Source organism: Colias philodice, chromosome 26, assembly GCF_061535455.1.
Source record: "Colias philodice isolate Cphi_HAF_F1 chromosome 26, ilColPhil1 Martin Lab GWU primary, whole genome shotgun sequence".
NCBI classification, from domain to species: Eukaryota; Metazoa; Arthropoda; class Insecta; order Lepidoptera; family Pieridae; genus Colias; species Colias philodice.
Genome location: NC_143111.1, coordinates 6659258 through 6680207, shown reverse-complemented (window position 1 = coordinate 6680207; position 20950 = coordinate 6659258). Strand labels below are relative to the sequence as shown.

The window sequence follows — 20950 nt, the reverse complement described above, 5'->3', positions numbered from 1 at the left end:
TCAGTATAGATAGCTAGCTACTAGTTATTATGCTGTGGTATAGATAATATACTAATTTACTCCTTATAACAACAGCTATCTGTCAGTGAAAGTCCCGCCAAAATCGATCCAGCCGTTCCAGAGATTAGCCGGAACAATCGGTCAAGACAGATAGGCAAAAATTGTAAAAATTACCCTTTTGGTATATGCACAGTGCATCCATATGCATTTAGTAATAATCGGTTATTTTGATGTTACAAATAGACACTCCAATTTTATTATTGTTTTAGAATATAGATGATTCAGGATGGACCTCGCTCATGACGCCGACCGTATGTTTGTCATCGCCGTGGTACGCGTGACGTCACGATTGTAACTCTGCTCTGCTTGTTCAATGACATCATTGTGGTTTTGGTCGTCGCCTCAAATATTTGGTGTCACAACGTTCCGAGCCTAATGTTTCGTGGCGTCATGAGCTTTATTACGTGATGGTGAAGCAAGGTGTCCCATTGGAATGTGTGGCTCGTGTTTAGAGGAGAAGGGTGCAGGCAGTTTTGGTTGATTGTACAGTGTTAGACTGAGTCAATAACGCTGGTGCTAAGTGCCTTTTCTGGTATATGTTTAGTGTATGTTTTTATGTCTGTTGCTTAATTTTGGTGTTCTGTAGGGAAATTGATCAATGACTTCATGGAGCATGTCATTTAGTTAGCATGTCATACTAACTTATATGTTTTAGATTTAGTATGAACGCCAATCATGTATCTAAGTTAGTTAACTTAAGTTCAGTATCTCTCAGAAAAGATTCGGGATTTCACTGTTCTCATATATTTTGTTCTTATAGGCGTTTATTGTTGTTAACAATTGTTGATTCCGTGTTTGCGCAAAGGTCAACGTATCGTAGCGCCTACAGCTACGTCATGGCTACGTTTCGTGATATATAATTATTCCCGATGAGGTCGTAGAGATGCACGCCACGCGCGCTGCGCCCGCGCATCGACGTCACCACGGTCATTTTTATAATATTCGTCACGAAGGATTCGTGTGGGTTTTTCTCCTCAATGTTTACATGCTGGTGGTCATGGTGTGGACTGCGAATTACGCGATGACGGATATGGGACGATGTTGATGCCTGTCAAATGTGTGCGCGTGATTGGAATGTTGGTTGGAGTTGATGTGACTCAATGTTTGTGTATGTGTATGAGTAAACGTGTGTTCTTTTTTCTATTCGGGCTATTTTCATGTTATTTAATACTATGCAATTTAAATTATGCTATGATCTCATAGTTTTAGTTAAAGCATAAGCTCTAAATTACTGAATAAATTGAAATTGATCTACATTTTGTTCGTATTAATACTTAATTAGAATACATTTAAGCTGTGTTTTAATTGCGGGCACTTCAAAGTATTCTCATGCAGGAGATTCTAATCGAGAACTATAAGGAAGTAAAAAAGCTTTTATCTTCGAGAAAATCTTATCATTTATTGCACGCCTCATAAGCGAAGCGTTGAGGTGGGTACTACTGTCACTTCGCGCAAAACATCTGATTTTTCAAACTTAAAATGTCTTTATGTATCATACATTGCACTTGTAAGATAATACATACACACACATATTAAGAAAAAACACTATTTTTAACGTTCATGATATTTTTGATGTCATTTTTGTTATTTAAACTAGTTAAAAAACAGTTTAAAAAAGTTCTGTCTTGGACGTCCGTGTGTCTGTATGTGCGGATCCTTTTTCTTGTTAACACGATAGCGACCGAAATACTTTACTAATCGAGTCTTTTTTTTTCTCTTACGCTTGAGTATGCTCAGGAATAGAACCCTTTCATTTTTCAGGGTCTGATTCGATGTGGTTTAATTGTTATTAAATAAACAAAAATAATAATTAATAAATATTTATTAAAAAAAATTATGAGGCGTGCACTTTTGGATTTTCCAAATTATTTTAATATCTCCATTTGCACAATCTAGAAGTTACGATGAATAAATTGTGACAAATAAATTTTAATTTTAATTTCAACCTTTATTATTTCTATCAAGTACATAATGGCTTAAAAATGTATGTGTACATGAAAACCGTGACAAGTGTGGTGTTTCGAGCGCGTTGAACGGCAATCACATCGAAATCGTGCTGCCTCATTATAATATGCTAATTGTATTGTTTATACGAGTTCATGACCGGTCCACTGTGTACTTAGAATGGATCGATGTATGTACTGAAAAATTAACAACTTTCAGAACGTGGCGTGGCACGCGTAGTGTGTTGAAAAAGTACATTAAAGTAACAATAATGATTTTTACACGCTTTATATTAGCTTCACCTGTATGTTTGTAAGTTTGTAACCGATTTCTTTGGGCTCGATTTTGACCCACTTTAAACGGCCAGATTTCGTTCAAACTTTGTAGATTTATTTAGGACCGATGACAATACACTAATTTGATAAAATAAATAATAGTTAAAAAAGAATAAAAAACACGCGTTTTATAGAAAACCGAACTAAAAGCGTGTTTTTTAGTTTTTTTAAACTATTATTATTTACACTTTAGTTTATAATATACTATGAGACTAGTTGTGTGACAAGCAACATATACAATATATTTTTTAATGAGTAGGATTAGATAAGAAATAACGCATTTAAGATGTTGTGAGAAATATAAATAGAAATAGTGAACAATTATTGAGTGGTAGAATGATTTATCTGGTGACAAGTTAAAAGTTTGTTGTAATTGTAAACGAAAACAATTTAGCCTTCACTACCAACGCTTTAATCCTTTGATAATGTAATTACTTGGCGAAAATGTAAATTCGACACACTTTGAGCGAGTTTTTGAATAATTTATAGCAACCTTGATACAAAAGTGGTTCACATTAAAATTGTAAAATTACACGTTATGCCCATTGAAACTTTATACAATTTTGCTAGATTTTTGTAATGATATTGCATGTGACACATTACATGCGTTCCTTTCGAAAATACTGAAGGTCAAAATTTAGGTATTTTGTTAGTGCATAGGGGTCGAGTAGTCTTATAACGTAACTTGGCACGTACGAATTATGTATGTTTGTAAACAAGTGCGCGTAAACTGTGGGAATGGGGGCAGCGTGTTGCACGCGTTTATTTCGGTTGTATTTAGTGAGATTGAGCTTTAGTTTCAATTTTTACTAAATATAGAATTGACCTATAAATGCAGGGCTTTACAGCGAGTCGCCTTGAGTTTAAATTGGAATTGTTTTTCAGAAGCTTGTTTGCCATTTTACTACGTTATGGTGGTACATTGTAACAGATAAATTTGTCTTACTTATAATGTCGTCATATATTATGTTCTCTTTGTACACCTTCCAGGGAATTTTAAGAGATAAATAAATGATACTAATGAGTAAATAAATTGAATTTATTATATATTTATTTATTGAATTTATCATGCACTAAGTATTGAGTCGTAAATTAATACAAAAATCACGTGTAAGTATTTAATATAAAGAGGTTCTCTTTATATTAAATAGGTACTCTTTATAAAAAAAAGTATTTAATATAAAGAGGTACTCTTTATATTAAATAGGTACTCTTTATAAAAAAAAGTATTTAATATAAAGAGGTACTCTTTATATTAAATAGGTACTCTTTATAAAAAAAAGTATTTAATATAAAGAGGTACTCTTTATATTAAATAGGTACTCTTTATAAAAAAAAGTATTTAATATAAAGAGGTACTCTTTATATTAAATAGGTACTCTTTATAAAAAAAAGTATTTAATATAAAGAGGTACTCTTTATATTAAATACTTACACGTGGTACTCTTTTGGTTTACGTTTTTTTTCATCTAGGACTAGGGGCATACCGTAGGTAAATATAGCTTATAATATATAATTACTAGAATGATTCTATAAATTGCATGCACAGGGTAAAATCCATGAATCATTAAGTATTTCCATTTATAGGGCAGTCCCCATGTCCCCATCCTCATCCATGTAAGTAAATATTATTATTATATTAACACTTTCTCGTATTTTTCCGAAATTGTGGTATTAAACAATGAAATAAATGTGATATAAGAACAAAATCTTTTGTATTTATAGGTATATAGCACCGTTATGAATGAGGAATGAAAAATCTAACAGCCGTACAAATAAAAACTTGCTTATTCAAACCTTATGCAATGCATAGATATGATAAGAATAAATAAAGAATAAGGATGTCATAATTTCTTACAAATAAATTTGGAATAACGTCGATGTAACTATGCTCACGCTATGCAATAGGCGCAAAGCGGCAACGTCGCAATTCATTCACAAATTTATGAAAAACATTGAAATTGTCTACGGTTAAGCCTTGGTGCTGTCATTTTGCTGACGCTCGTTTGACTTCGTCGAATTTGTTGTGAAGTTTCATCATACGATGTTCTGTTTATTTATTTTTTAAATATTTATTGGAAATAATTTAAATATATCATTAAATATGCAAGCAAATGATAGATAACGCTATCCAATATCTGGAGAACAGAAGATAAGCCCACCTTGAGATAGAGAGTTGCCAAATAACTGGTACTCAAAACATACAACTCCAGGCTTAGAAGATTTATATTTTCAACGAAATAAAGTGTATATTATTGTGATAAGTTTAGAAATAAGTTTTATGTATGTATGGTTTGGCGCATGTTGTAAATAAATAAATCATTATAAATATCAAAAGGGTTTTTCATAATTTCGTATATTTTGACATTTCATACAAAATTTTCCATTTCAATAGGTACGTAATGAAATTATTAATTTGCTCAACTTTTTCTACTTCTCGTATTACTTCTCATTGCTATTATCTCAAATTTAGATTGAAAATTGCTTCTAAAACTTGTAAAACACAGCACAATGTATTAAAAGATATGTTATAACTCGGTTATGTCAGACTTATACTAGGGTGGTAGCCGTAATAAGGACGGAATAGCATTAGTATGAATACTTATTACGAAGTTATACCACAGTATTACCATCCTACAGTATGGCGACGAATGTACTTGTGCAGAGAAACGGAGGGGAACTGGCGGGGGGTCGGGCGACGCGGGCCGCTTAATGCAATCACGCTGAGTTTGCATTAACTATCGCGAAAGGATGACGCAGTCGTATTTTTTGTGTAATAATTTTATTATACATAGGTACTTACATATTCTATTATGACGCGCAAAAACTGTTCCGTTTACGGATGTAAATCTACATTGAAATCCCAGAAGGAAACAATATTTCAGAAAGATTGTATTAATTGTATCTGTTGAATTAAAATCAAAGCTATGTATATGTTGTCCTCATTATTTTCTAATCAGATTGTATATCCCAATGCGAATGCATTACTTAGTTAAATGGTATAATATACAATTAAGAACATCCAAAAATAAAGTGTCCACGTAAATAATATTTAGCAGTGCAATATCTGTAATTATATATTTATGAACAAATAATTACATCAGATTTAATAATCGCAATTATTTTGAATGTACATAAATGATTTCATCATAATATTAATAATCAAAATTGTTTTATTTCCCATTTGTTGCAACCCTAGCGTATTTTCGTGTGGCAGCGTAAGTACCTACGCTGGCGGCGGCATCGCGCGACATCAAAGGCGATTCCTTACTGTAGGAAATAATATTGTAATACTGTGGTTATACTAGGTTACATTTATTTCGTGTTTATTTGTATGATTTTTCCTTGTTCTTAGTTTATTCTTTGCATAAAATGTTATAACTCGTTTATTTGTACGGCTGTAAGAGTATATAATACATATTAGAAACTATTTTAATGTGCCTTTTCCTTCCTTGTGTTAAAATTTATGCAATACGTTACCACCTCGGTAATAATGCTTGTGGCAAACAATTTATAAAATTCATTTAATTGAAAGTTAATTGCTATATATTTTAACACGTAACATAATTAGGAATAAGTTACGTATTCTTGTATTATTTTGTTGTAATAAAACAATATAATATAATAAATATTTAAATCATATATCCCTGATACACTAACATATACATATATATATAAAATTCATATGTGTCCCTGTGTTTGTAATCCCAGATCCTGTGAAAGGGGCTAGACCGATTTTTACAAATATACATAATACATATATTTGGTAGGTTGAGTTAAAGAACAGGTTCTAAATTATTTTATAATTCCTAGCAGAAATAAGAGCGATCATACCTTTGTTGGGTTAGTTATACGTACATAATGAAATAAAAAAATTCCAAATACACGTTGAGTCACGAGATTCATGTCGAGATAAATGTAAAAAATAATGATGGAGTGTAAATAATATTGTAATGAGCTTTTTCACATTCCACGTTTATGTCTTCCGTGAAGGTTTCAAGGGGATTGGGATTACCTCTGTATCAATATTTATCGGTGTACTTGGCAAGTGTAGCTGATGAATATGAGGGTAATATGGATGTGTTTGATTTTCCTGGTAGAAAATTTATAGCACTTACAAGTATATATATCTATTTATATTTGTAGTTTAAAATTGTAAAGTCAGGTTCCCTTTTCTTTTACCTTGACCTTATACCCCTTAGTTTTGTCTACCATGTAGAACTTTCTTGGTCTGACATAATGTGTTATTTATTTATTTTTATGTGTGAAATAATAACACAATATCAAATCTAAATAGCAATTACAACGAATTTACATTAGTTAATTTCAAAGTTCTATAAATAAATAAATGATTATGTTAATCATTCTAGTTTAATGAAATATTAAATATGTATGACTCCAACGAAAGGTATGTATAATTGTCTATCTCAAAGTCTAGTATTTACTTATGATACATTGTGCCTCAAGGTCGGCAGGAAAAATATGCGTCGTTACGCCAATTTCCCATATATGTGTAGTACGGTAGCACGAATAGGAATTTATATGTGTTGAAACTTAAACATCAAGCGTGCTTTAAATTTAATCAACGATTTGTGGGTGCGAAGCGTGAGAAAAATATTGGAGTTTTTTCTGCCTAGTTCTTGTCGTTGGGAATGGAAAATTTCGGTCTAGACTCTATATTCATTATATTGAAAAAGGCAATTAAAATATATTTTTTTTAATATTGTGAATAGGGAAGCGCTTGACCACAATCTCGCCTGATGTTAAACTGAGATGTGGTCTGAGATGGTACGCGATTCCCTAGAAGGTACCTCTTCGCTCTACGCTTGAAGACCCAATAAATATTTCCAACAGCTTTTGTTTTGAAATATTATAATAATGCTCGGTTGTTATTTTATTGCAATAATTAGTTTAAAATGTTAATTATATTTTAGTAACATGTATGAAATAAATTTCGTAGCAATTTATGTGCATAAATGTATTTAGAAATAAAGGTAAGGTACTTTTCCTCTGGTAGCATTTCATAACATGATTTGTAACTTATTTCAATATAAGAGTTGGTAAATAAATTACTATTTAACAGATAGTATGGTAATATTTGACACGTTGTGGTTAAACCTTACCTTTTTTGACACCCCCATAGATCCTTTAATAGATTCATCATTTATGGTAACTTTATAAGGCACTAATTTAAAATTAATCTCAACGCGTTAACCACAGGGCACATTCAGTCTGATATCACTATTATTGATGGCCGATATTTATCAAACTAGTATGCAATTACGTTTGATCATCATCTCAAACATATAATATTTGTAATTGAATATTAATGAGACTTGTTATATTGAAAATGTGTATAGTTTTACATTAAGTAATGTTGAAGTGAAAGTTCGCAAGAGAGAAATATCATTTACTGAGGTTTTTGTATGTTCATATGTAACGATGTAGGTAATTATGTTTTTGAGTAAATTTAATATTGAACATCTTCATCAGGTTTATCGTTTTATATGTTAATAATTATGATTATTAGTTAATATATGGCTCTTGAGAAAGGTAGGTACGGTAGTTTCAGACGTCCGCAGTAAAGAAACAGAAATACCTCATAATATTATTGTAATAATTAAAATAAATAAGTGGACATCAACTACAGCATTGAATAAAAATATTTACTTAAGCAATGTTTGCTCACGATTCTTGAGTAAAGAATTAAATACATTTTTTTGTTGTAAGTATAAGTTGTGTATAATTATTTCATATTTATATGGATACTAAGGTAAAGTGTATGAAATCATTGCTGGGAATAATTACATTAATTAGGTGTAAACATTCGTGTATTTAAAAGAATTTGATTACTTAATTACATACGAGTTCGTATCGTATTATAAAATGTAATTGTCGCGTGTTCATATAAAAAAATGTGGTGATAGAATATTAAGTGAATTGACTATGACTATGATCTCCTCTCCAAAATTTTAGATAGTTTATACATTATTCAATTTCCTTAAAAAAATATCAAGAAAAGAAGCCAAAGGTTTACCATACCTAGTTCGATAAGTGAAATTATAAAATACATAAGTGAGCTATCTGCAAATTGCAAATCTATAAGAACGCTCGCGGGTCTGAGAAATAGATCAACTGTCGACAGAGAAACTGGGTTATTTAGCCGTTGTTTAGAAAGTGAGTCGATTGCAGGATATAGAATTGCTAATATCCAGCTGGCCTTAGCTATTAATGAAATTGAAATAACCTGCTATTATATGTCTCACGGAGACACGCATTATTTGCTACATTAAACTCAAACTCGAACATTTATTTATTCAATTCTAAGACTTCTAGAAGCACCTATGAATCGTCATAAAATATTTTTGACATTTACCACCGATTCGGAAAACAGTATCTATGGAGAAGAACCGGAAAGAAACTCCATACTCGTTCCTTGACTATAAATATTTCAATATTATACGTGTAGAGATATTTTGAATCGCGTTTTATGTCATCATCAATCCTGCTTGATGAATTGAGAGGAATTGTATTCTATATACATATACGCACTAAGAGTAGATCTAAATTTATGTTCTCTTGGGTTTGCTTCCATTCCCACCTTTATCATTATCTCGGAACAAAATAAACAATAACAGAGAACTTAACTTTTTTTAGATATTTCCTTATATATCTTTCTTTGATTGTATGTACAATATATACTGAAGAGCTCGGTCATCGTTCTTGTTCATTTCACATATACATTTGTTATGTAAATAACTTGAATGACGATGCTATAATATAATGAGGCTTGTAAGATGGAGTTGCCACGTAGTTTACTTGAAATTCAACAGAGTAACATAGCCATGTCTTGATTTTAGTCATTGTTATAAATCGTCTTGTTTGCATATAACAAGGCTTTCTTAATTTGTTATTAGAAACCTTTCTTCTTTAGAAAAGGAGTTGTTGTAGTTGTTTTGAATTTAAATTTATATTTCTGTTGATATGAAACACTTATGTGAATGGTATGTAGTGCTTTGATATCTGCATGGTATTTGTTGAAATTTGCACGTATTCTATTGTTCCGGCTGCGGCTGTAATTGACATTTAACTGCATGTATAGGTATATTAAGAAGAGCTGGAACGTCAACACATTTACACATTGCACATGTTAGGCCGGGAGATACTGACACAAAATTTCGGGTCATTTGTAACAGGATGGCGGTCTAGAGGGGTCTTAGTACGCAATGACAAAAAGAAAAATGATGGTCAGAACGCTGGTACCGGCGGACTAGTCGCGTGGGCGTTAGTCAAACTCGTCGGATAAATAGCGAAAGTCCAACGATTTGTAACACAAAAATTTTAGAATTTACCGATAGCCCTTAAAAAAGATGTAGGCGGTAGTGTCATGCCATACAGTTACGATGTGACTTACAGTCCGCCATACCGACGTGAATGCGTTGATTTAAAAAAAAACAATTCAACCATTTGTACCGGGCTCACTTTTGCACAGGTAACCATCGTCGTGCAGCCATTTACTAAAATCGCCATGCCATACTTTTCGGACGATTCCAAATGGTCGCCATACCGCGGAAAATCTGCAAATTTTTGAATTTTTTTTTCTCGCCAAACGATTTGTACCACCCTACATTTTTTTTTTCAACAACTCCTGAATGATTATAAATAGAAGTGTGATAATGCCATACCTGTGGGAGGTGGCGAATGTGTATAAGATTTTTTTCTTATTGTAAGATTTTATTCGTAGTTTGAATGATTTGTAGCAGTATGGCACTAATTTTTCCCTCTATTAAAAGTAAGGCAAATATAATAATGGTCACGTTGCATCATATACTTTCCAAAAATGCCGTACTGGTACAAATCGCCAATTCTTTTCATTTTTTTTACGTCTTGGCTTAAGTCTTACAATCATCCGCCCCATGTTTGCAATCTGCGATATTTTTTTCTAGGTAGAATTGTATACAAACAAACAGAATATAATGATCCCATACTGTAAAAAATTATTTTACGTATTGTACAGTCGTATTTTTGAAACGTGACGAATAAATTAATTTTCAAGTATAGCAGCACTTTTTCCCCCTACTAGAAGTATGGCAAATATAATAATGGTCACATTTTATCAAATACTCTCCAAAAATCCAAATGCAATACTGGTACAAATTGTTTGGCGAAAAAAATTATTTTTTTTGCAGATTTTCGGCGGTATGTTGGCCATTTGGAATCGTCCGAAAAGTATGGCATGGCGATTTTCGTAAATGTCTGCACGATGATGATTACCTGTGCAAAAGTTAGCCTGGTACAAATGTTTGAATTGTTTTTTTTTAATCAACGCATCGCGTCGGTATGGGGGGCTGTAAGTTACACCGGAAAAGTATGGCATGACACTACCGCCTACATCTTTTTTATGGGCTATCGGTGAATTCTAAAATTTTTGTGTTACAAATCGTTTGACTTTCGCTATTTATCCGACGAGTTCGACTAACGCCCACGCGACTAGTCCGCCGGTACCAGCGTTCTGAGTTCTGACCATCATTTTTCTTTTAGTCATTGCGTAATAAGACCTCTGTAGAACCGCCATTCTGTTACAAATGACCCGAAATTTTGTGTCAGTATCTCCCGGCCTATGTATGTGTCATATTTTGCAATTGTTTATAAATACAGGGTGATGTAATTGGTGTAGTACGAATATCTAAAAATCTATGAAGAATTTTGTGATACAGTAAATGGAAGAATTATAGACTATTTTACAGTATTTAATAAAATCATTTAATTTTTTGTTCATTTTCATTAGAAATGTCAATTTTTCTCACCAAGGTGGAAATTTGGATGATAAGGATCTTGTTAGAAAAATATAAATTTTGACTAAAATCGGCATTTTTTTTTTCAAAAATCAAATTACTAATTAATAATCAGAGTTATCACATTATTAAAAAAAATAAGCCAAACTATACACAATTTTTACCTACTTGATGCAATCCTCAAAGATCATGGACATAGTGTATTGCGCCTTCCACCATACCTCCAGAACTCAACCCAATAGAGTTACTATGGGGCATAATTAAAGGGAAAGTAGCATCACAAAATGTGAACTTTAACTTGAAAACTGTGGAAGAATTATTTAGAAAGGAAGCAAATGCTATTAGTCTGGATATGTTTAGTGACGTTTGGAGAAAGACGCGAGAACATGAGGAAAAATATATTCAATTAGAACCAAAAGTAGATAATTACACTGACTCATTTATAATAACATTAAGAAATTCCGACAACGAAACATCGAGTTCTTCGAGCGATGAAAGTTACAGTGAAGTAGAAGATTACGATTATGATTAAATAGGTTCTTCTTCTTCTCTATAGATACTGCTTTCTGAATTGGTGGTAAATGTTAAAACTGTTAAACTGTTATGACGATTCAAAAGTGCTTCTAGAAGAAGTCTAATTGTATAAATGTTTGAGTTTGAGTTTAAAACCAATAGTGTGAAAATTATACAATAAACATGTAACACATATTTGTTAGCGCGTATTGGTAGGTATTACGTACTTACTACAAATATAATATTTCTTAGATATCTTAATTACTCGACCAAAGTCAGGAATTTAATTATTATTTGATAATTGAATGATTATTAATACTTTTATCCAATTGATTATTATTAGAATAAATAATTAACTTCATCAATTGATTTACTTTTAAATTATAATTTTACAGGTAAATTATGAGAGCTTTCATAAGTAATTATATTTGCATATATATATATATATCTACAACGCACCCATTTTACAATTCAAGTCTAAAATGAAACTAGAGTCGCATTTATTTTTGAACATACTGTAAGTGAAATTGCATAAGTGTGAGTACTGTGAACATGCCAGCTTTCCCTAATTGACCGATATACAGTGATGCTTTTGTGCTATATTTTAATATCGTGATGTTCGTTTGTGATATCACTCTTTGTTGTATAGCAATTATTGACTGTGTTTTAGCTGTATAACTAACAAATACTGTTATTCGTATACGTTATACTCTGTGTTGTATATTTATCTGTCCTTTGCTTACCTATAACTGGCTTTAGTGTGTCATAAATCAAAACATTGTGTGGTAGATTATGGCCTGTACCCTCATAGGAGGCCCGTGTCCCAGCAGTGGCAACGCATATGGGCTGATAATCTTATATATAAAATTCTCGTGTCACAATGTTAGTCTGCATACTCCTCCGAAACGGGTGGACCGATTCTCATGAAATTTTCTGTGCATATCGGGTAAGTCTGAGAATCGGCCAACATCTATTTTTCATATGTACCACGGGCGAAGCCGGGGCGGACCGCTAGTCTTATATATAAAATTCTCGTATCACAATGTTAGTCTGCATACTCCTCCGAAACGGGTGGACCGATTCTCATGAAATTTTCTGTGTATATCGGGTAAGTCTGAGAATCGGCCAACATCTATTTTTCATATGTACCACGGGCGAAGCCGGGGCGGACCGCTAGTGATGTTATAAATCTTTATATAGAGATAGTAGAAATTGACCGGCTTGGAGTAGTAGAAACTGTTAATAATATCGTTAAATTATTACATATGCTCTTTTTGCCATGTTTGAGTAGGAGCATTTAAAATAAATATATACCTAATGAAGCTGTCGTACAATTAAAATTTAAATAGACGTGATCTCATTATAAATAATAAGGCATAACTGTCGCAAGGTAAGACTAATTGCACCGGAAGTGTGGTCTCTGCACAATGTACAGTGTAGTCTGTAGAATGTATGGAATATGGATCGGTCACGACTCACGATTCTGCGAGTCAATGTCAGCGGAGACGCTTGCTGGTGCTCGTGGTATGTCTCATAATGGTTGTGACTTGACGCCTGTCTTGTGCTGATCGCCTGGTACTTCAAGAGTCGGAATAGAATAGATTGGGCAGCAATGCTTGAGTTTTATTACTATTTTATTATCATCGTTATCCTTGTTATTTTTAAAAACGAGTAAAATTTACATTCGCAGCTATAAAGTAGGTACGATGAATTTTATCTTCAATAGTAACATAATCTACTGCAAGCAAATGCAACATGAGTTTTTTCTTTTCGAACTAGTCAAATTGTCCGTTTTACCAAAATGGCGGATACCTTTACATACCTTCCTACTATACATAATACCTAATTAACATTGATTTCTGAAAGTTATTGACTTTCATGCTATTTTGATTCTGCACTTGGACTTCAATACCGCACATTGTGTTGTCAATCGCAATAACAATAATAAATAATAATACACTACTTGTCAATATGGACAAGGCCAAAATTGGTCTAACGGTAACATTCAACAATTATCTCTATTGTACGAATGATTGTATGTCGATTGATGTGGCTAATTTGTGTCTAATATATAATGGCGAGATATGATGTTCAAATGTTTGATTTATATTTCCATGGTCGAACTTCATACATGGTAATCTGTTTGTATGGTAAGTGACAGCTCGTGGCCTTACTCTATCAATATCGAGACAAATTTCATCCAGATACAGAACTTTATAAACGTTAGCTAAAATCCATCTATAGGTCGTAGTTCTTTGTAATAAAAATCAAAATAAAACTAGTGAATTGTGAGTTTCTTTAATAAATCTTAACTATAAAATACTGTTCCATCAAGAAGTAACAATACAAATTATAAATTATAATATCCATCCTTAATCCATGTAGAAGTAGAATAATTCCAAGCAAACATATTTAAATATACAAAGACCGTATTCTACCTGCTTATATAATATTATATTTATGTAAAAACGTACAGAAGTTTAGGATCAATTAAGTGCTAGCAAAACGACTCATTTAAAGATTTAAATGTTTCACGAGCAAATGCACACTACGTGAGCTCTAACCAGTTAACATTAATTAAGTCTTGAGCACGTATATTATACCCTAATGACATCCTAGTAGGTACTTGAATATTACGATGTTGAGATTGAGATATGTGGAGTTATGGGTTAGAAACAGACGTAGAACACGTAAATAAAATTTCCATAAAAGTATAACTTAACTTTTTTTACATATTACGGAAATAGTAAAACTCTCTTAGTAAAAATAAGTTTGTGGTAACAACTTTCTTTGCCTGTACGCAGTCTCTGGAATTAAAATGTCGATAGAATGAAGGACCTACAGCAACTTGCAATAGAAGATAGGTATCCTGATTTTATTCCTGACAAATTGTAGAGCAATAAACATCTTGTTTTCATATAAATGTTTTCATTATTTACTCTTTAACCAAGAAAGCATTTACATCTGCGAAAAGTATAATCACAATTCTTTTGTATGACACGTTTTTGAACACACATTCTAACCACATCCTTTAGGGTTTTTGCGGTAACATAAACAACGTAAGATACAGGTAAAATAGCTAGAATAATTTGCCTTATAATCTAGTCCCATTAGGTATTTGAGTGCGCTAGTGGTCTATGAAACTGTATCGGAATGGGAGCCGGCTTGCGACATGGGTTGGGCGCTGTCAGGGTTGCCTTTGTGCGGCTGCCGTTCGAATTTTTGCTGGCTAATCACATGTCATGGTGACGTCACGGAAGGTCAGCGTGCACATACTTCTGAGCTTTATATGACTACGAAGAAAGAAAATGGAAGGATTGTCGGTTTTTTGCTTGTTCATATCTACTAAATTTAATGATAGTTAATTTGGTGTCGTTGGAAGTGTTTGAATATTCGTACTAAATTCAATAGCGACTAAAATAGGCTTGTGAATTCTACAATTGACGTGAATGTTTTGCGGATAAATTACTAAAGATACACATGCAAGCTGACTTGAAGAAGAGAACAGAACTTGAAGATACTACAACTACTTTAAAAGCGTATGATAAAACACTTCCTTCTATATTTTTAAAATAGTGTCATTTATTTTGAATTAGCTAATGACAATAGCAGTATAAAGTATGTGTGTGGTTTGCCTTCGCTGTTCCTTTTTAAAATAACTTTGGTTTGTATATTCATTTTGCCTTGAAGATCTATAAAAAAACTAAACCTACTTAACAATGCCATAATAATGCGATGCGAATATGTACAGGCCCGTATCTACAATATATCTCTGTTAAATTATCTTAACAACTCAATGCGTGGGATGTTTTGTGTTTAATAATATTCTGTGGTGATATAGTTTTGAATAATTAAATTGATGACCTGCCGACCCGCCGCGCGCTACGCCGACGCAGGCGCACCACGGCCGTTTAGGCTAAGATGTGCTTAGCTAAATATATCAAGTGATTTTGTAAGGCTCTTTATAGTGAAGGAAAAATTAAGCTAAATTTTCCGGAATAAATCGTTTGAATATATTGTAATAGCAGTTATAGTTTCGGAATTACGTCTACTTATAAGTTTTTATATTTTAAAATTTAAGCCTATATGCGTGTTTATAAAAACGTGCATTGTATATGCCTAGCTAATTTTGCTATACAAAAATCATTCTGTACTATAGAAGTTAATATATTTTTTAGAAATTCTCGTATATCGTGCATAATATCTATATATTACCGACTTGTAGCACGTTTTTCTTCACAATATGCATAGAGTTCAACTTTTCAAATTTGTTTGTCCGTGCAATGTGCATCGCTCTTAAACTATAATTTCATTTGCGAAAGAGCAGTGAATTAGAGCAGCAATTTGTGTGTGCGACGTGTCCTAGACGGATTCGAGACAATACTCTTTCGTAAATAAATGTTCACGTCCGTTTTTGTTCGTAAAATTTTGAGATAAACTCAACACAGTGCCTTCAATTAAAGTACATTATTAAACTAATTGTCCTCTGGTTGTAGAGAAACATTTAATATGACTTACACCCATTAAATTTTCTTAAAAAGCTTTTGTGTGCTCTGTGGAATGCATACAATAATAACCATAAACATTAAATTTGCTAACAGTTCGTTAACTGTTAGTATAATAAATCTTGATAAACAAATGAATTCGTAAATTATCTAAATTAATATGTCACTTTAACACATCGTATTTAATTATTAAATATTTACACAGTATCCATTAATTTGCCAAGTGGCACTATGCGGCACTCCAAGTTACACATTTCGCCCACAACACAACTTAACGTAGGTTTCCACTTAGCACACAAGTCAACAAAGACATGTTTACTTAATCGCCGTCCATCGACCCGGAATATTATAAAATTATATCTCTCGAACAATAAAAGTATTAAACGTGGTTTTATTGTAAACCCGAAAAGGGCAAGGCCATTGAGCGTTGAAATACTTGATAATTTTCGAGATGCACGCCTTTGTTAAGGAATTATGCTCTCTCCCATGACAAGGTATAAAATTGTTAATTATTGTGACATGGTTTTATGATGGTGAAAATACATATCGGAAGGTAGGTTTTATTTACTTGTGTTCGAAGTTCTTTTGAATAAAGCATAATAAAGTATTGCACTTGTTCATAATATCGAGTCACATAAATTTCCCTCACTGTTTTATTTATGACAGTCTTATTATGTTAATAATAATTATGAGGTACGTGGGTGTATTTTTATGAGACAATTGTTCGCGCTGTATCTAAAAAACAGTTATAAAATATAATACTTTTAAAAGCCCTTCGTTGAGAGAAAATTTATATAAAACCACAAAGTTTCCTCTCCATCGATCAGTAATGATACAATCTTATAGAAATATTACACCACAAGTAAATATTGGTTCGGTATTTATTTTCAACAACGATCAAACGGTATTAATTCAACTTCATGAGACTGATCCTACTCATATCGACAGCTGTAAGGACATGTGATACAAAAACTATCTGACAGTTTGCTTCGCTACTGTTATTCTCAAATCATTTATGTAGATCTTGTTCCATAGCTGAAAAGTCATAACACAAACAAGCCAGCCACCTGGTAGATAGTTAGCTACATTATTAATAAATCAATCAACACATTGCATCAAATTGCAGAGAAAGGTATTTAATAAGTGATTTAATAGCGTTGTTTCTACGTCCCCAATCACGATCACAATATGCCGGAATGTGTTTTTGTCTTTTGGTCGTGTGTGGTCGTCACGATCCCGTCGGCTAGTACATGAGATAATTGATAGTGGCGTTTTAGAACACGTTTGTTAAGTGTTTGGCGAAAAAAAGTATAATTACCCATAGTGATTTGTGATCTGATGTTTGCTTTTTAAATAATAATAATTAATAGTTAGGTATGGAGCTAAAATCTTAACATTCAATAGAGCCAGTAGTTGTTGTGTGGAAAATATATATTTTTAAGCTATTGGATAGCTTTTATCGCAGACTTTGAGCGCGTCGACCGAATGTAAAAATTCCGTAACGAAAAAACCTAACACCCCCCACTCCAACCGGCACAGTGATGCGATGCTATGCAATAGCTATACCGCGGCAGTCCTCGAGTGCCACACGTATTTATTTTTTTTTCTGCTAATGTAGCTACTAAAACGGGTCATTGTTAATTATGTATTTCTTTTTTATGAATGGAATATAATGATTATTATTATAACACATGAAATCAACGACCGTATCGTGACTGTACTAATTAATTTACTTCACGTGTTTTCACAAAGCTACGGAAAATTCCTAAATTATAGTAGCGGACACAGGAACAGTGAAGCGTGGTTGGTCTTAGCTAATATGCATGTATACTGTATAGGTACTATATAATATGAATGTGTGTTTTGCAACCTGTCTCGTGGTAAATTTTAGTGTTCATACATGAGTAGTTAGGGTCAGCGTTTGTACAAATTATTACGACATAATAATACATAAATTTACGACAATTCCCAAACTGTTAGTTAATAATGTACAATGTGCATGTGCAAGTTAGAAAAAAATAGATGATAGAAGCAAAAATGTAAATTTAAATTACGTATCGCAGAATACCTACAACTTTTACCTATTTGGCACCGAAATAAATATCATGAAGGCATCTGCTTCATTAGAAAATCTAATAATTCAATACACATTATTGAGATTTTAACAATCTTATCAGGTGGACGAGGACGTATGACCGCAATTTTTAGATGTGACCTTTTGTTCAATTGCAAAATATAAATTAAATTAATGCCAAAACCATTGTTACCGATAAAATGAGCTGCTCGAACCACGTCGATCGATATTTACAACGTTTAAAGCAATAATAAACATGACTAAAGCAATTTATCTGGTAGGGCGGTGTACTTAAAGTGGGTGCCCTTAATACTCGGGTCTTGCGAAACACCTTAACTGGCTTGGCAACAACGATAATGGTCTATGATATGAAGCGGGTGACAGTATTGGATTGCGTTTTCGTGGCTTTTGTGCTCGCTTGCGACAGGTCTGTAGGCTGTAGCTTTGGAAGCTGGAGCTAACGGGGTTATATGCTACTTTGTACTAAATGTGAGAAATGTAACATGTGTAAGAACGTTATCTCTGTTACAGAAATGATAGTCCGGGATACATCGCCCATTTTTGCAAGTGATTACTATCAAGCTAATTTTTCGTGAGTAGCTTTATTTTGATGAGATGCCCAATAATTTCATGTACGAAACTCTCGATTGTGGTAGCTACCAGAGGAAACAAGGATAGAATATTTTGATTTGATGGTTCTCAAATATTAATTACTAACTGAATGTTTTTTTTTGTTCAATCTCAAGATAATTATCTAAATTATTCGAAAAAATATTTGTCCTACAAAATCTATGGTTTGATCAAAGAGTCCCCCTTTCCAATGTGTATCGATAACGAAGTCATCATAAATGATTACTAACCAGCAGATTTTTTTATTTTCACTTATTTAATACTTATATAATTCAACAGACATATTGTCCTACAAATTGCGTAATAAATATTTGAGAACCGTCAAATCAAAAATTTTTATCCTTGTTACCTCTGTAAGCTACCACAATCGAGAGTTTCGTACATGAAATTATTGGGCATCTCATCATAATAAAGCTACTCACGAAAAATTAGCTTGATAGTAATCACTTGCAAAAATGGGCGATGTATCCCGGAGTCCCGGACTATGAATGGAAGAAATATTTTGTATTAAATTTATTTAAGAAATATGTAAAAAAGTAAATTGTTACCAAAATGGATGGAAGAAATGATATAAATCTTCTTATAATAAAAGAAATCGACAAATGTCTTGCAAAGCGTACCTCGAAAATAGCTCGACTAATTCGGCTATTTTTTAACGTTTTTGTCAAAGAACATGGAAGGTTCTTATGGAAGGAAAACACGTCATAAGGAGCAATAAGGCAGAACAACGTCTGCGTATGAATTATTGAAAAGTGTATATTGCTCTACTGAACTTGGCTTTACTTTCACTTCGTTGAGAAATAATTTTCCGTTTAAAGTTATTTATATAGAATCGCGGAGGAACTAAGTGAGGGAGATATAATCTCAACTACTAGATGGCTATTAATTCTTATTAGTATACCTAGATGTTGTTTGACTACTGTTCTAAGTTTAGAACAAAATATTAACGTTTCGGCTGTAGGTACTAGACCGGGATCCCTCGCCCTTTTTCGTAAGTGATTACTAACAAGCTAAATTTTCGTCAGTAGCTTCATTTTGACGAGACGCCCAACATTAGCTAGTACAAAAATTTCGTAAGTGGTAGCTAACAGGGGTAATGAGAACATAATTTGTTGATTTAGTGGTTATCAAAAATTCATTACTAACTGGTTTTTTTATTTATAATTCTTATAATAATAATCTAAATTAGCCGAAAAAATATTTGTCCTACAAAATGCTAGGTTTGATCAACGAGGTCCCATTTTTGCAACATGTACTATTTACGAGGTCATGAAAAATTATTACTAACCAGCTGATTTTTTTTTGTTGGTTAGTTAATAATTATATAATTTAACGCCCACATTGTCCTACACATTACGTGGAACGTTTTTCTAGTCCGACACTCTTAGGTTGTAGTACAAATACTAGATGTAAAAATAATTAGTATCAAGTTGAAACTTCGTGAGTAGCTTCGTTTCAATGAGACGCCCAAGAATTTCCTTTACGAAAATGCTCGATTGTGGTAGCTAACAGGGGTAATGAGGACATAATTTGTTGATTTAGTGGTTATCAAAAATTGATTACTAACTGGTTTTTTAATTTATAATTCTTATAATAATAATCTAAAGTAGCCGAAAAAATATTTGTCCTACAAAATGCTAGGTTTGATCAACGAGGTCCCATTTTTGCAACATGTACTATTTACGAGGTCATGAAAAATTATTACTAACCAGCTGATTTTTTTTTTGTTGGTTAGTTAATAATTATATAATTTAACGCCCACATTGTCCTACAAATTGCATGGTATATTTTGCTGATCCTCCAATGGAATTTGAAATTCATAACAATAAAAATCTATTCATTCTGTACATTTTTCTATTGGAGTTTAGTTATATTAGTACGCATGCGCGCGATGCGTACTGTGTTTAGTTACTCCATGCTGAAGCCGACTATAACCGTGCTGTTTTTTTCTGTTGACCACGTGTTGGACGCTCTGAAACATCGACCACACAACCACTAGACGCCTAATGTTAGCTTGTATGTACTAAGTTCAATCTGTCAACAACTTGAGGTATGGTGAAGCGGGGCGCTGCATTCTCATTGGCTAATTAAAGG

The 20950-nt window shown here is 32.7% G+C and overlaps 1 protein-coding gene across 1 annotated transcript in view; it reads left to right on the top strand.

The window, feature by feature from the left end:
- Window positions 1-20950, top strand: part of Naa15-16 (N-alpha-acetyltransferase 15/16) — an 88592-nt gene that overhangs the window by 58296 nt on the left and 9346 nt on the right. The gene's annotated exons all lie outside the window — the stretch shown is intronic.